The 14,325-nt window shown below is 45.0% G+C and overlaps 1 non-coding gene across 1 annotated transcript; it reads left to right on the top strand.

Annotated features, from left to right (window-relative positions):
* The first annotated feature begins 12,242 nt into the window (after positions 1 to 12,242).
* On the top strand, positions 12,243 to 12,381 carry LOC114817001. Its single transcript, XR_003764836.1, has one exon. It is a non-coding gene; the product is annotated as a small nucleolar RNA SNORA7 (small nucleolar RNA).
* The last annotated feature ends 1,944 nt before the right edge of the window (positions 12,382 to 14,325 follow it).

Below are 14,325 nucleotides of genomic sequence, written 5' to 3'. Positions count from 1 at the left end.
ATGGGAAGGGAGAGGTGGAGGAGCAGAGGGAAAAGGGAAAAATGAGGCTTTAGCTGCAGAGAGGTAAAGGGGGGATGGCAGAGGGAGTAGAGGGGGAAGAGGAGCTCAGTCTGGGAACGCCTCTTGGAGGAGGTGATTTTTAAGTAAGGTTTTGAAGAGGGAAAGAGAATCAGTTTGGCGGAGGTGAGGAGGGAGGGCGTTCCAGGACCGCGGGAGGACGTGACCCAGGGGTCGACGGCGGGATAGGTGAGACCGAGGGACGGCGAGGAGGTGGGCGGCAGAGGAGCGGAGCGTGCGGGGTGGGCGGTAGAAAGAGAGAAGGGAGGAGAGGTAGGAAGGGGCAAGGTGATGGAGAGCCTTGAAGCCTAGAGTGAGGAGTTTTTGTTTGGAGCGGAGGTCGATAGGCAACCACTGGAGTTGTTTAAGAAGGGGAGTGACATGCCCAGATCGTTTCTGCAGGAAGATGAGCCAGGCAGCGGAGTGAAGAATAGACCGGAGCGGGGCGAGAGAGGAGAAAGGGAGGTCAGAGAGAAGGCTGACACAGTAGTCTAGCCGGGATATAACGAGAGCCCGTAATAGTAAGGTAGCCGTTTGGGTGGAGAGGAAAGGGCGGATCTTGGCGATATTGTAGAGGTGAAACCGGCAGGTCTTGGTAACGGATAGGATGTGTGGGGTGAACGAGAGGGACGAGTCAAGGATGACACCGAGATTGCGGGCCTGCGGGACGGGAAGGATGGTCGTGCCATCCATGGTGATAGAGAAGTCTGGGAGCGGACCGAGTTTGGGAGGGAAGATGAGGAGCTCAGTCTTGCTCATGTTGAGTTTTAGGTGGCGGGCCGACATCCAGGTGGAGACGTCCCGGAGGCAGGAGGAGATGCGAGCCTGAAGGGAGGGGGAGAGGACAGGGGCGGAGATGTAGATCTGTGTGTCATCTGCGTAGAGATGGTAGTCAAAGCCGTGAGAGCGGATGAGTTCACCGAGGGAGTGAGTGTAAATGGAGAACAGAAGAGGGCCAAGAACTGACCCTTGAGGAACTCCAACAGTTAAAGGATGGGAGGGGGAGGAGGCTCCAGCGTAGGAGACCGAGAATGATCGGCCAGAGAGGTAAGAGGAGAACCAGGAGAGGACAGAGTCCGTGAAGCCAAGGTGAGATAAGGTATGGAGGAGGAGGGGATGGTCGACAGTGTCAAAGGCAGCAGAGAGGTCAAGGAGGATCAGAATGGAGTAGGAGCCATTGGATTTGGCAAGAAGGAGGTCATGGGTGACCTTAGAGAGAGCAGTCTCGGTAGAGTGGAGGGGACGGAAGCCAGATTGGAGGGGGTCTAGGAGAGAATGGGAGTTAAGGAAGTATATAGAGCACTGTACTGCGTGCCTTGTAAAGTACAACAGAGTTGGTCTACGAGGAGCTGATAGTCCAAAGGGAAACTAAGACATTGAAATAGACTAGGGATAATCCCTCTCTTCCCTCTCCCCCTTCTAGACTGTGAGCCCATAGTTGGGCAGGGAATGTCTTTATCTGTTGCCTTATTGTACTTTCCAAGTGCTTAGTACAGTGCCCTGCACACAGTAAGTGCTCAATAAATAACATTGAATGAATGAATGATTGTATAAAGGAAATGAAGTATGAGAATATTAACATACATAGTGTGGGGCTGAGATGAGTATCAAAGTACTTAAGGGGCACCCAGACAAATGCATTGTCAACACAGAGGGGAAGGTGGGTCGTAGGAATTTGGGAGTGAAAGAGTGTTAACCATTTGGTCTGGACCTACCTCCTTCATGTGATTATTGAAGAGCCTGGCTGATAATAATACTAAATGTGGCATTTGTTAAGCATTTACCATGTGCCAGACACTGTATTAAGCACTGGGGTGGGTACAAGCAATTCAGGTTCCACATAATCCCTGTCTCATAAGGGGCTCTCAGTCTCAATCCCCATTTTATAGATGAGGTAAAATCACCTCTTCCAAGAGGTCTTCCCAGAATAATCCCCCTCTTTTCCTCTGCTCCTCTTCCTGTCCCCATCGCCCTGACTCCCTCCCTCTGCTCTACCCCCTTCCATGCCCCACAGCACTTGTGTACATATTTATTTTTCTATTTATTTTATTTATGATGTGCACATATCTCCACAATTCTACTTATTTCTATTGATGCTACTGATGCCTGTTCACTTGTTTTGTTGTCTGTCTCCCCCATCCTAGACTGTGAACCTGTTGTTGGGTAGGGGTCGCCTCTATTTGTTGTTGAATTATACTTTCCAAGTGCTTAGTACAGTGTTCTGCACTCAGTAAGTGCTCAATAAATACAATTGAATGAATGAATGAAACCACTTGCCCAGGGTCACACAGCGGACAAGTGGCAGAGGTGGCATTAGAACCCACAACCTTCTGACTTCCAGATCCGTGCTCTATTCACCACGCAGTGCTACATCCCAAGGATTCACCACACAGTGCTACATCCCAAGGGATATGCCACGTTTAAGACCGGCATCATGCTTGGAACACTGGAATTACTGAATCATGGAAGGCTGAGGGGAGGCGCAAAGAGTGGGAAGGAGAGGCTGAAAAAGTTTTTTGGTTTTTTTTCACTTTGTCATAAATCCACAACAGGGGATGAATGTCTTTTGAGTAGTGAGACCTCTAGTGGGTTCACAGCTGGGCCTTGTTCCGATCCTTACACAAGTCTGTTAGGACAGAGGTCTGTTCTGAAGATTAGATCCGCAGAATATGGCATAGAATGTTCCTGTCAGGGGAGGTTGTGAGAGCCGTGAAGACCGTTTACAATAAGCACTTCCAGTAAGGCGGAAATATCTGGTGGCTAAAATCACAGAAGGGAAAAGAGACTTTACTTCTATGACTGCTGTTTCTTGTATGACCCTGCATGTTATTTCAATCAGAGTAATTCTTAGTTCTTTAGTTTAGTGATCAAACTGATGTGGTTCCAATAGGGAATGATGTTATTATTCAGGAATCTTCTCAGATATAATTATTGTCTTGTCATTTGTGTATCACTGAAAACCAGATTTAGTTCCAACATGTGGTTTAGGCAGTTTAAGGGTCCAGCAGTTTTACCTAATTTTTTCTAGGCTATGAAGAACACCAGCCGCTCAAAGGACATGCCCGTAGTTGAAGCTGTAAAGAAGATTCTGAATGCAACAAGATATGGACCATATTTGTCAAGCAACATTCTCCTTTGCTCTTTCAGGGCCAAATTCAGAACTGTTCAAGTGGACAGTCTGGGATTCAAAATTCCAAACTAGCTTTCCATCAAAGGTGACCTTTTGATATAGACAAAAAGCAGGGTTTCTAATGTCGGTCTTCAGTCGTGAGTCTTCAATTCTGCTCCCGAATGTTTGCTTTTAATGAATGTACTGAGCCTTATTAGAATCTCATCTACTCCAAGAGGCCTTTCTCAACCAAGACCTCATTTCCCCTAATACCTCTCCCTTTGGTATCACCTATATATTTAGATCTGCATCCTTTAAGAACTCGATGGCCTAGTGTCAAGAGCACGGGCTTGGGAGTCAGAGGTCGTGAGTTCTAATCCCGGCTCTGCCACTTGTCTGCTGTGTGACCTTAGGCAAGTTACTTAACTTCTCTGTGCCTCAATTACCTCATCTGTAAAATGGGGATTGTCACTGTGAGCCCCACATGGGACAATTTGATTACCTTGTGTTTACCCCAATGCTTAGAACAGTGCTTGTCATACAGTAAGCACTTAACACATACTATAATTATTACTATTAACCTTGCCCCCCACCACCTATCAGCACTGTAGCATGTATGTACACACCCATAATGTATTGTAATGTCTGTCTAACTCTCTAGACTCTAAAGTGGTTGGATCAGTGTAGTAGCAGTTTGGATGGAGAGGAAAGGGTCGATTCTAGAGATGTTGTGAAGTTGAACCTACAGGATTTTGTAGCAGATTGATTAGTAGGTGTAAGGAGAAACCCAAGTCAAGGATAATGCCAAGGTTACTGGCTTGTTCATTCAATTGTATTTATTGAATGCTTACTGTGTGCAGAGTGCTGTACTAAGAACTAGCTTATGAGATAGAGAAGATAGTGGTGTTGTCTACAGTGATGGGAAAGACAAGGGAAGGACAGGGTTTAGGTGGAGATGAGAAGTTTTTTAGGGAGACATATTAAATTTGATGTGTCAGCAGAACATCCAAATAGAGGTGTCCTGAAAGCAGATCGGAAATGTGAGACCAGAAAGGAGGAGGGAGTCCAGAGGAAGAAAGGTAGACTTTGGAAGAGGTCGTGACGGAGGTGTGATTTGCATAGGAGGCATTTATTGGGATTATGAATGTGTCTGGACATCCAACATGATGCCAGCTGTCCTAGAATTGACATCTGTCAGTCACATGATGCAATCTGCTGCTGGCTTGGCACCTGTCCACCCCCAACCAAGCACATTCCCAGCAGAAAGCAGCATGGCATAGTGGATAGAGCCCGGGCCTGGGAGTCAGAAGGTGATGGGTTATAATTCCGGCTCCACCACTGGCCTGCAATCCTTGTCCTACATGGGCCTCAAAGCTTAAGTAGGAGGGAGAAGATATTAAATCCCTATTTGCAGTTGAGGAAACTGAGGTCCAAACAAGTAAAGTGACTTGCCCAAGGTCACACAACAGGCAAGTGACGGAGCCAGGATTAGAACCCAGGTCCTCTGGCTCCCAGGCCTGTGCTCTATCCACTAGGCCATGCCACTTCTCTATTATTATGTTATACACACTCCTGGGTGTCAAATCAAAAAATCAGATTCCAACTGGCAGACACTTAGTTGATGTGGCTGGTTTTGTGTAACATAAAATGTTGCTCCACTATTTATTTACAGAATCCCACTGCAGACTCCTAAAATGAAAGAAAAAATGTAAACGACATGAGTTGGGAGATAGAAATGCAGCTCAAGGAAAAACAAGATGCCATTATCTGGATTTGATAACATGAAGGTCTGTCCTTAATCTTATAAAAAAAACTGCTTTTAAACTGAAATTTCTTTTAAATTCTCTCTAATTGAAAAAAAAAAGCATTGTACAGATTTTTAAAATAAACAAAGACCAAGGTGTAGGGCAACAGAAATTGTAGAAAAGACAGATGCCTGCCCAAGTAACCTTCTTTCTTGTCTATGCTTCCCTCTCTCCTAGCTAGAACTGCACTGTGTGATAGCTGCACTCTGAGTCAGTATTATAGTTCACAAGGTAAAAATGAGGAGGAATATGTCACATTAGCATCCTAGGAACATCAGAATGTGTTGACAAATCATTCCCTTCCTTTGGTTCACTATTTTAGGCTCTAATCTGCCAAGGATATTAAGGGGATATATTTGGGAAATAGCTAAAAAGGTGAAAGCCATTCCAGACAATTCTTATGAAGTTCTAAAATTAGGGCATGTAGCAGCCTTCAAGGTGTATGTGTGTGTGTGTGTTTTGACACACACAGTGTTATAATAATTTCAGAGTTCAGAATTCTAAAGCAGATAACAAATTCCAAATTCTGCATATATATGTATACAAAAACAGTCAGCTCCAGACACATGTTAATAAGGCTGCTTTCTAGAGAAGCAGCGTGTCTTAGTGGAAAGAGCCCGGGCTTGGGAGTCAGAGGATTTGGGTTCTAATCCCGACTCTGCCACTTGTCTGCACCATGACCTTGGGCAAGTTACTTAACTTCTCTGTGCTTCAGTTATCTCATCTGTAAAATGGGGATTAAAAGTGTGAATCCCACATAGGGCAACCTGATTACCTTGCATCTACCCCAGCACTTAGAAGAGTGCTTGGCACATACTATGTGCTTAATAAATACTGTAATTATTATTCTTATTTTGAAGCAACAGGTATTGGCTACTGCTTTAGAAGCCTAGCCAGCAGGATCAGTGATCTGATGTCTTTTACTTTCAAAATGTTATTTTGGCAAACTGAACAGAAGACTTTATTGTGTTCTGAGTGGTAATAGCTTGGAGAATTCTCACTCTATTTTTCTTCTCAGAGTCCTAGGTGCTAAATACTTTATTGCAATCTAATTTTCCCTAACTGTAATAAAAATAATAATAATATAAGGGATTTGTTAAGCACTTAGTATATGGCAAAAGCTTACAATGTGCCAGGCACTCTACTAAGTGCTGGGGCAGATACAAGATAATCAGGTCCTACAGTCTCAAGTTCTTTTCCTCTAATTCTCTCCTTGACCCATTCCTATCTGGCTTCTGTCCCTTTCATTCCCCAGAAACTGCCCTCTCAAAGGTCACCAATGATTTCCATCTTGCCAAATCCAACAGCCTCTGCTCCATCCTAATCCTCCTCGACCTCTCAGCTGCCTTCAACACTATCAACCAACCCCTTCACTTGGAAACATTATCTAACCTCGGCTTCACTGACACTGTCCTCTCCTGGTTCTCCTCCTATCTCTCTGGCCACTCTTTCTCAGTCTCTTTCACGGGCTCCTCCTCTGACTCCTACCCCCTAACTGCGGGGGTCCCTCAAGTTTCCGTTCTGGATCCCCTTCTGTTCTCCGTCTACACCCACTTCCTTGAAGTAATTATTTGCTCCTATGCCTTCAACTACCAACTCTATGCGGATGATAGCCAAGTCAACATATCGAGCCCTGATCTCTCTCCTTCTCTGAAGTCTCACATTTCCTCCTTCCTTCAAAACATCTCTACTTGGATGTCCTCCCCACTCCTTAAACTTAATTTGTCTAAAACAGAACTTCTTATTATTGCCACCCAAACTCTATCCCCCTGGTAACTTTCCCAGCACTGTAGATGGGAACAAGCCTCTAACCTTAGTGTTACCCTTGACGACTCATTCTCTGTCAATCAACATATACGATCCATCACTAAATCCTGTCGGTTCGATCATCACAACATCACTCAGCTCTTCCTTTTCCTCTCCATCCAAACTACCACATAAATCCAATCACTTATCCTAACCTGCCTTGATTACTATATCAGCCTACTTACATACCTCCCAGCCTCCTATCTTTTCCCATTCCAGTTCACACTTCACTCTACTGCCCAAATCATATTTATACAAAAATGTTCAAGCCATGTTTCCCCTCTTCTCAAGAAACCCCAGGGGTTGCCCATCTACCCCCACATCAAACAGAAACTCCTCATCGTTGGCTTTAAATCAATCGCCTTGCCCGCTCCTACCTTACCACGCTACTCTCCTACTGCAACCTAACCCACACACTTCACTCCTTTAATCCTAACCTAGTCTCCCTTATCTTGCCACTGAGCTTTCGCCTATGCCCTGCCTCTATTCTGGAACACCCGCCCTCCTCAAATCTGACAGATAATGACTCTCCCTCCCTTCAAAACCTTACTGAAGGCACATCTCCTCCAAGAGGTCTTCCCTAAGCCTTCCTTTCCTCTTCTCCCACTCCCTTCTGCATCTCCCTGAGCCCCACAGTGCTTTTGTACCTATCTGTAATTTCTTTATTTATATTATTGTATGCCTCCCTATCTAGACTGTAATCTCATTGTGGGCAGGGAATATGTCTGTTTATTGCATTGTACTCTCCCAAGCACTTAGTACAGTGCTGTGCACACAGTAAGTGCTCAATAAATTTGATTGACTGACTAACATGGGGCCACATATGAAGTAGGAGGGAGCATAGGTACTGAATCCTCATATGTGGATGAGGGAACTGAGGCACAGAGAAGTTAAGTGATTTTCCTAAGTTCTCATAGTGGGCAAATGGCAGATCCAAGATTAGAACCTAGGTCCTCTGACTTCCAGGTCCTTGCTCTTTCCACTAGGCCATGCTGCTTCCCATATTTATTTCTATATCTATCTCCCTCTCTTGACTATGAATTCCTTGTGGGCAGGGATCATGTCTACCAACTCAATAGTACTGGTCTCCCAACTGCTTAGTGCAGTGTTCTGCACAGAGTCAGTGTTCAGTACATATCTTGATTAAAGAAAGCCCCCAAAATAAACTTCGTTCGGTTTGTCTCATAATAAATGATTTAAATCAGCTGCATCACGCCAATTCCATTAGGCGCTCATCTTAATAGTGTGGTTCTGAGAATTTTAAAATCCATGTTCTTGCTTAGCGAGTGTCTGTGAGCAAAGGGCACATGTGAAGAGTGCACAACAACAAGATGGTCAAGCAGTTGCTCTAGTGGCAAGTGGCAGAGCCAGGATTAGAACCCAAATCCTCTGACTGCTAGGCCTGTGCTCTTTCCACTAGGCCACAGTGCTTCCCCGTGCATGCCACGCCCCTCCTCCCCTCTCCACTCTAAATCCATAGCCAGAGCCCTTGCCTCACTGGCCTCTGCCCCACATTTGCTCCCTTTAGTCTCTGCTGGACTCCTGCCACTACCGGGAAGAGGGAAGGAGGCATCCAGGAAGGTCTCCCACCTGACTGCCTTTCCTCCAAGAAGCCTTCCCCCATTAAGCCCTCTTTTCCCCAGCTCTCTCTCCCTTCTGCATCACCTATGTACTTCAATCTTTGACCTTTGGACACTTGATTTTCTTCCCGCAGCTTTTATGTACATATTTTTAAATTATATACTATAAATTACTTAATTTTTTCATACTAACATTTGTCTCCCCCTCTAGCCTATAAGCTCGTTATGGGCAAGGAATGTGGCTACTAATTTTGTTGTCTTGTGTTCTCCCAAGAGCTTAGTACAGTGCTCTGCACATAGTAAGTGCTCAATAGATACCATTGAATGAATGATTGATTGCCTCCCCCTTTCTCACCAGAGAGGCAATTTTCCTCCTCCACAGTGTAGCACAGAGCTCTTCACCCCCATCTTGGCCTGCCTCACCAGTCTGTGGAGCAGACTGAACCCAACTCCTTCCAAATTTCAGGGCCACTCAGGCCTCAAACACAACTAGGCATCTGGGGCCAGGCAACCTTCATAATCTCAGCTCTGCCACTTGTGAGCTGTGTGACTGTGGGCAAGTCACTTAACTTCTCTGTGCCTCAGTTACCTCATCTGTAAAAGGGGATTAAGACCGTGAGCCTCTCGTGGGACAACCTGATTACCCTGTATGTACCCCAGCGCTTAGAACAGTGCTCTGCACATAGTAAGCGCTTAACAAATACCAACATCATTATTATTATTTATAACCATAATAATAATAATAATTGTGGTGTTACTATGTGTCAGGACTGTATTTAACGCTAGGGTGGATACAAGCAAATTGGGTTGGACACAGTCCCTGTCCCACAATGGGGCTCCCAAACTCCATCCCCATTTTACAGAGGAGGTAACTGAGGCCCAGAGAAGGGGACTGACTTGCCCAAGGTCACATAGACAAGTGACCAAGCCAGGATTAAAACCCACATCCTTCTGCCTCCCGGGTCCGTGTTCTAAGCCACGCTGCTGTGGTCTGGCTGAACAGTGCAGGAACTGAGAGAAGTCTGGCACTCTCAAGGTGAAGGAGGATGCTTGGGCACCAGGAGTCCTATGTAGACCTGATGTTGGCCAGCTCTGCAGAGATATCACTGACCCACACTGCTTGTCCTCACTGTGTCATCGGACCTTGCTCCGACCCTGGCCATGGAGTGGGGACGGAGAGCGAACGAGTATACAAATGTAAGAATGAAGTGCATAAATATCAGGTAGTGATCCCACTGGCCAAAGTTAAGATGGCAGCACCTGCTCCCATGCTCCTCTATCCAATCTGCAGTATGCAACTGAGCAGAAACTCCTCTGGTCTCTCCATGACTTTTTCTCAACTGACATGACTAGGACCCAGGTTGGAGAGGGGAGGGAGACATCCAGGATCATCTCAAGGCACACCCAAATTAATGTGCCAGGAGCAACAGGGGCAGCAGCGACAGGGGCAGCAACATGGCCTAGTGGGTAGAGCACTGAGAGTCAGAAGACCTGAGTTCTAATCCTGGCTCCTCTACTTCTCCGCTGGGTGACCTTGGGCAAGTCACTAAACTTCTCTGTGCCTCAGATATCTCACCTGTAAAAGGTGAAGTAAGGCTATGAACTCTATGTGGGACAGAGACTGTTTCCACTCTGATTAACTTATATATATCTACCCCAGCACTTAGGACAGTGCCTGGTATATAGTAAGCGCATTACAAATACCATTAAAAAAATACGAGAGGCAGGCGACATCAGGGTAACCCAAGATTGCCAAGCAGCCCCTGAGCCCTGAACATCTGGCTTCTCTGTCTCCCCAGACACCTCTTCCTCAGCCTCTCTCTCTTTCAAGGAGTGGAAAAAGTGAAGCTGGCTGTCACATCTGTGCAATATCAGAGGAAGGGTCAACCAGTGAGAACTGAAAAGCAGGTCCCCAGAAAGCTCTGCACACAGTAAGCACTCAATAAATATGATTGAATGAAAAGATCCATTCATTCACTCATTCAATCGTATTTATTGAGTGCTAACTGTGTGCAGAGCATTGTACTAAGCACTTGGAATATACGATTTGGCAACAGATAGGTCCAGCTCCCCTCTGCCCCTTCTAATGCTGCACATGAGTGGCAAGACATATTCGATTTCCCCATCTTGGGAAGGTTGGGCTTGAGTACTATCTTAACATTTTTTGACAAGGTTAGGAGGCACGTGAATATTATCTTATAATAATAATAATAATAATAATGGTATTTGTTAAGCACTGACTATGTGCCAAGCACTGTTCTAAGCACTGGGATAGATACAAGGTTATCAGATTATCCTATGTGGGGCTCACAGTCTTAATCCCCATTTTACAGATGAGGTATTTGAACCACAGAGAAGTTAAGTGACTTGCGCACAGTCACACAACTGACAAGTGGCAGAGCCGGAATTAGACCCCATGCCTTCTGAGTCCTAAGCCCGGGCTTTTGCCATCGAGTCACGCTGCTTCTCTAAGCCACACTGCTTCTGATGCAGTGGTCAGTCAGTCAGTCAATTATATGTATTGAACGCTCACTGTGTGCAGAGCACTGTACTAACAATTGGGAGAGTAAAATATAAAAGACACAGTCCCTGCCCACAGCAAGCTTACAGTGGTAGCTCATGTTAAGCATTTCTGGGTGGTAATTAGGGTCTCCTCTCTGCCCCTCCTCCAACCCATGGATTTAGCCTGGAGCTACATCACCTAAAGTCTTTAATAATAATAATAACAGTAATCATAATAATTATGGCATTTGTTAAGCACTTACTATGTGCCAGACACTGTATTAAGCACTGAGGTGGTTGCTAACAAATTGGTTTGGACACCTGTCCCTGTCCCATATAGAGCTCCCAATCTCAATCCCCATTTTAAGGATGAGATAACTGTGGCACAGAGAAGTGAAGTGACTTTCTAAGGTCACCTAGCAGATAAGTGGTAGAGCTGGGATTAGAACCCATGACCTTCTAACATCCAGGCCCATACTCTATCCACTACACCATGCTGCTTCTCACCACAGACACACAAGACCACAATGCTTATCACATTATGGACCACCAGTGGTTGTGTCTGCAAGAGGCAAAACCTGTTCTCATTAGCCAAAAAAAGCCTGAACTTTGGTATACACAAGTAAAGGGGTGTTTTTCAACAACAGCAAGGGACTGGAAAGTAACAACATTTGTCATAATATTTTAGGATAGGAAATGATTTAAAGCCCCAATTTTAAGTCTTTACAGATGAAGATCTTTGTCCGTGACATTTCATCCCTGTTTGCTTCTCCTGCTTTGCATAGTAATCCACCCTTTTAATAGTTGGTGCTCTGCGTCTGTACTGCTCTCCTCATTGTCCTGAAATTCTAGCTGGATTCTGAGAGCTTCCAATGAAGCCTCACAGGCAATAGCAAGATCAGGAGACCAGGATACGGTGCAGGAAAAGTCCAAAATGTTACCTGTCAATTCCACAGGCATTCTCACGTCAGGGCAGCCAGGGTTCTGGGAAAGATCTAATGGAATAGACTTCCAGAAGCAATCACTTTCCCCACATGAACTCATCCCCCAGGCTCTAGAGGTAAGGATTTTCCCAGGAAGATTCTGGTGATGAGGATATTCCACTGTAAAAATCATCTCGACAATATGCTTTACCCTGCCCCGACTCACCAGTCTTGTGGCTACAGCTTGGAAATGTTCAGCTTTTAGATATTTTTTTTAGGCTGATAGAGTTCCATTAATAAATCATTGCTTCAAAACATGAAACGTTACCCTTAAGCTCTGGAAATGTAAAAGGTGTTTCAAAAGGTAACAGGAGCACCTGGGCGATTCCTCAGTCCTAACAGGAGCACCTGGGTGATTCTTCAGTCCTCGTTGAGAAAAGCATCAGGGGAACTGTCACCTCACCTCTCAGGGTCATACCTGGAAAGTTTCCAGTACTCTACCAGTCTCGACTATGGGAGGGAGAGTCAAGCAGAGTTATACCCATTCCATTCCTAGCTTGGGGCAGTGGCTAGTGAATGGAAGGCAATCTGCTACAAGTCAAAACTCACCTGTTCTGGGCAGCAGCGGCATGGGAGAGATTCAAGGATGAAGACTCAAGTTTACTGAGTGGAAGAAGGCAATGGTAAATCATTTCCAGTTTTTTTAACCAAGAAAACTCAATGGACCACTACCAGAATGATTGCAAATGGAGGTGGGGAGTTCTGTGAGAGATACTTCCATGGAGTCACTATGGGTCAGAGATGACTCGTCAGCATAAGACTACTACAACTTACCTTTCCTCCCACCTGCTAGGGTTCCTGCTCCCGGCATGCTCCGAGCCCTCTGGGTAGGGGATGAAAGATGCTCCTGCACACTCTCGGACCCTTCCGTCACTACAGAGACTTTGAGCCTATTTTGTGTATTTGTCTGTGTCGTGTTTCAGTACCACATCACTCCTGATGCGTTTGTCTCCAAACCCTTCTTCCTAATTGTGAGCCCCTGGAGAGTCAAAGATCATATCTAATTCCCAAGTATGTATTGTCTCCCAGAACTGTGTATTCTCTCAGTTCTCGGCCAATGGAAACAGGATTAATTAGAAGAATGTGACCCTGATAGTGTATGAAATGAGAAAGACGGAGTCGCACAACCTAAAAATGGGAAGGGAAAACAGAATATATTTTGAAACCCTATTCTACATGAAAGAGTCACAGTGAGTTTGGGGGTCTTGGCCTGCTATCCCTAATACAAAACATCCCAATACAAAATAAAAGATCGACTCCTTTGTACAGAGGAAACAGGGCCCAATTTTCTTTAAAAAGCTGGTTACCTTGCCCGTAATGATTTTCAAAGGTCCCAGTGATAGCTTTGAACAAAAAACCTAGCTAGCTAACTTTGAAACGCTTTGGCCTTAAGAGGTCCACCTTCCAAAATAATCTTTGTGTATAAACTAATGAAATGTTTTTCCATCATCAAAACATGTGGGCACTCCCTTTATCCCAAAACTCTTTCTTTTTCCCAGATCCTAGAGAATCTGCTCTGCTCGTAAGGAGCAGATTGGAAAACAAAAAGGTAGGTTGAAATTCCATAGCTATCATGCATTAGGTATGCCGTCAAGACTGGCTGCAGATTGCTGGTCCTGCTTCAGTTGGAATTTGTTCAAGTAATGTTATCTAAAAGAGAAACATATGAGGGCAAATTGAGCTGCACAGAATGAAAACTATTAAAGCTGAACCTAGAGGCAAAGGACCTTAAAAAGACCAGCCATGTATCGAAATATCTGAACGTCAGACTATCAAAATTCTTTATTAGCAAACCCTATTTGCCTGGTTTTGATCGAACAAAGCATAATCAGGCCACGTCTACACCAGCCAAGTAAAATGGTTAGTGGAGGCATTCATCTGGATAATTTTGAGGCGGGGAATCTGCAACTGAAGAAAATAGTTGTTTTGGCTTGAATTACTCCGACTGGCTTGTCTACCTCGATCAATTTCACAGAGGATTATTCGGTGCTACAGTTCAGTTTTTCTGAATAGCCATTGCCTAAGTGCCCATAAAATAGTATTTTCTTTATTTTTCTGTGGAAGATGAGATAACACTTCCCTTGCTTTTATATCTCAGTGTACCCCTTCTCCCCTCCTGACGCCACAGGGCGCAACATTATGGATTCTGGAACTAGGGAAAGGAGAGAATGTGCCATCTCCCCACTCTTTGATTTTCCACTCTGGTTCAAGCGGCGAATCACTGGCTAGCAGCCCCTGGTTAAGCAACTCTGTTCTCTGTCTAAAGGACAACAGAATAAATATACCCATGTAGAGATGGCCACCCCACCCCAGACCTGACCCCTAACAGTGCAAAACCCAGTCTACTATCTATGCTCATTATGTAATAATAATGATAATAATTATGGCATTTGTTAAGCACTTACTTTGTGCCAGGTGCTGTACTCAGCACTGAGGGGAATACAAATAAATTGATTTGGACACAGTCCCCGGTCCCACATGGG

This window comes from Ornithorhynchus anatinus, chromosome 1 (genome assembly GCF_004115215.2).
Source record: "Ornithorhynchus anatinus isolate Pmale09 chromosome 1, mOrnAna1.pri.v4, whole genome shotgun sequence".
Taxonomy (NCBI): Eukaryota; Metazoa; Chordata; class Mammalia; order Monotremata; family Ornithorhynchidae; genus Ornithorhynchus; species Ornithorhynchus anatinus.
Note: the sequence above shows the minus strand (reverse complement) of the source record. Positions and strands in the feature narration are given on the sequence as shown.